The sequence below is a fragment of the Etheostoma spectabile genome, unplaced genomic scaffold, assembly GCF_008692095.1.
Source record: "Etheostoma spectabile isolate EspeVRDwgs_2016 unplaced genomic scaffold, UIUC_Espe_1.0 scaffold393, whole genome shotgun sequence".
Lineage (NCBI taxonomy): Eukaryota > Metazoa > Chordata > Actinopteri > Perciformes > Percidae > Etheostoma > Etheostoma spectabile.
This window is the reverse complement of record NW_022605598.1, coordinates 377260-381016: the sequence shown is the minus strand read 5'-3', so window position 1 is coordinate 381016 and position 3757 is coordinate 377260.

The window sequence follows — 3757 nt, the reverse complement described above, 5'->3', positions numbered from 1 at the left end:
ACACAGACGTGGAGGAACCCCCCCGCCTCATAGTAAAAGCATGGTTACCTTTTAGGAAAAGTGAGAAACAGCAGCTACATCGTGCGGCGTCTTCTGTGTCGACCAAAACAAACGGACATGTGAGCGTTCAACAACTCAACATCTAACCTGAGGAAACGTAGCGGTAGTTTTAGTTTTTGCTGTGGAGAGGTGGATCTTTGTCTTTTAGTTTACATACAGTATGTTTTACACATGCAGTATCCATCCAAATTTAATGTGCACAGTCTCTCACTTAAGCTATTTTGTAATTAATAAATTAATTAATTTTATTTTATTGATTGGATAACATAGTTTGCCTAAATATGATTTTTTGTATTTTTGTCTGTCTGGTTGATGCTTGTGTTAAGAAATATCAGACGTTACTCAACAGTTACTCACTACTTGAGTAGTTTTTTCATCAAGTACTTTTTTACTCTTACTCAAGTAATTTTGGTGATTTGGCTATGCCTACTTTTACTTTTACTTGAGTAAAATTTTTGGCTACTCTACCCACCTCTGGTTAAGACTAGAAAAACATGTTTATTTTTTTAAGGTATGGTTGTAGTAGTTTGTCCTTTCCCTAGGGGGTGCTGCAGCATCCTCCGCACCCCTAGTTCCTGCGGCTATGTTCCTAGATATCATCAAAATATACTTAATTATCCCAGAGTTGGGAAATTTGTTTGTTCAAAGAGCAACACATTTAAGATACACAGGCATGTAAGTAGGTACCCCCCACCCTACACACACACAAAGTCACACAAAATAAAATTTAAGAATACATAGTTAGGTATGAACACAACTCACAACCTTCCCCCACTTACACTTCAGTCAATCAGTCAATCTGTTCATGACTGAACAGTGATGATCAGTGTAAGTCAACATAAACATATTTGTGAACGCAACCCATTTTTAATATTTTAATTGTCTTGACCTAACTTATTTAGTCTTGCATTGCTGTAAGAATTTGTTCAATGCTGCTGTCCATATGTGATTTTATTTAAAAAAACTACGTATAACTATATCTAAATATTTTATATTTAATAACCTTATTTTACATTTAATAACTGTATTTATATATAATATATATTATATATATATATATATATATTTATATATAAATATATTATTTATTTATCAATCAAGTAAAAAGTGTGACTATTTTTGTGATGTAATAGTTTCAATAGTAAAATTCACTTAATTGGACTTCCCCAAAAATTCATTTTACAAAACTCATTTTAAAAGTTGAAATAAGACGTGTCAGACATAAAAAGACACGACCCGCCCACCAGCATCAACAGAAGAACAAGCCCGGGGAAATCCTTCACTCTCGTCTGTTCCACGAGTTTATTCAAACAGGTTTTTCCACCGAGCCGGATAATTTATACTTCACGTACATCATGTCAGTCAGACTAAGTCAGATTTGACCCTAATTGACGTTTGTGTTAAGCAATCTGCAAAAGCATCCCTCTGTTTCCTACAAACGTTTACAATTGCCAATTTCAAAAGTGCTCTATCTCAAACAGTGAGTTAACTTGACATACTGTATAAATTTACGCATTTGTGCGTTGTATAAGTAACGGTGTCTTTGTGTGATAGCCACAGCTAGCTGAGTGATCGTTGTTGTTTGGATATTAATGTGCCAGAGCAGCATTTCGCTTTGTCAAGTCATTGAGCGCTAGAGCTGGTTTTGATGCATTCTTTTGATGCTGTGTTGATGCGTTCTAAATCCATTTGTTTAAGTGAGAAGATTTTTTGACTAACTGCCTGTCTGATGATATTCTCACAAAAAGTCAGTGGGGTTTTTACATGTTTGATTATTTTCCAAAATAAGTTCTGCAAAGAACTAAAGTTAGTCATTCTTGTCTTGTTCAGCAGGATAATCTTCACTCATTTGAAGTATATTTTTTTAAGGGCTTTCATCAGACTTGTATTCAAACATCTAGAGGTAACTAACTCTTTTTTTTCTCTCTTCCCATTGGCCCTGTAAATTGTGCAGCACTGTGTTACCAGGAAAGAGTGACATTTGAAAGCATTATAGACGCCATCGCGGGACCTTTGGACCTTTGCCTTGTAACCATATACATTGCCCATGTTCTTTTAAATCCTAGAGTACCTTCTGCTCTCACCTCTCAAGATACCCCCCAGAAGCTAAATCCCTTAACTCACCACAAGTCTTCACATCAAAACCCTGAATTTCCCAATGTAAAGAATTTTTTTATGACATAGGTCATCATCTCAAGAATAATGAGACTGTGAAGTGTGTCTTCATCGGATGACAGTGTTCATAATGTTTCAGTTTGGTGCCTTGATGAATTGGTTGATGATCTTCACTTCACAGCAAATTCTGCATCAGTTAAAAGCATCCTTGTTTGGCGGAAGAATTTTGCAATTCCCATCCCCTAAGCACAGCACTCAGTAGTGCTGGTCCTCTATCCTCCTCCAGTGCCTGCTACATTCTCCTCAACGAAGAAAAGATTGGAGGAAAAGCACATTAAAATTGAGCCCTAGTATGACTGTTGCCATTCATTATTGGGCACAAAATACCTTCGAATGATCCAGCCTGGCTTCTGCTGATGTCTTTACAAAACATTATTGAGCTTGTTGTGGCTCCAGTCCATAATGAGGAAAGCACATCTTCTTCACGCTAACATCTAGAATTAGCTGAAAGATAAAGATACACTTAAAGTTGTGTATGCACCTCTGGAGTTGACGCTGACAGTTGTTCCCCAGGAAAGCACCCCCGATGCCACAGATGTCAGCTCTTTATGTGAGTGTACGAATTTCAGTGAGAACTCAGTGGGTACCATCATTCTGAGTCCCTCCCCCTCTGAATGGCAGAGCCCACAGCCTGCGTGTTTCCCATTCCAACCTACACACATAATGCCGAACTGGACAAGGAAACAAGTTTTATTTAAGAGATGGCACCCCAATGACATCCCCAAGTGTCAAATCAGACATCCTGGAGCGCCTGGCAGAGGCCGTGTTTTCCTACCCAGCTTACCCCAATGATGCCCAGATATGTGCAGTGGCAGAGTCCCTAGATGTAAAGCATCCCTGCTTGAAGGAGCCCAGATCATTTAAAGCCTAATAAATGTGGAAACCAAACCGGAAAACAAAGGACAAAGCAGAAAGCATGTGGAAGCCCAGAACTCCTGATAAACTCACTAAGAAACAAGTCAATGATGAGCAAAAAGCTGTTTAAAATGTCAAGAAAACAAAAGAGGGCAGAGGTGACCTTCACTAGACAGAATACTACTACTTCACTGAACTACTGCTAGAGGTGAAGTCAACTTAAGATGATCAAAGCAAGGAAGGCGCTGGGACGGCATTAGCCCAAGTCTCCTCAGGGACTGTAATGACCAGCTCTGTGGTGTGATCATCAGGCACTTGTTCAACCTGAGCCTGAGCCTGAGCCTGGAGAAAGTCCCAGCCCTGTGGAAGACCTCCTGTGTGGTCCCAGTACCAAAGTCGCCACGCCCCAAGGAGCCAAACCACTTCAGGCCTGTCGCCTTGACTTCTCACCTGATGAAAACCATGGAGAGGATCATCCCGTAACACCTTTAACCCCTGGTGGGCACACAGTTGGACCCCCTACAGATTGCTTAGCAGCCTGGGATTGGGCTGAAGTACCTGAGGGAGAGGGAGGGAGCTGTTCACTTCTCAGTGATCTGTGTGTGAGTGAGCAGAGCGTGTGTGTGTGTGTGTGTGTGTGTGTGTAGGGGAGGGCGCTGTGACAACT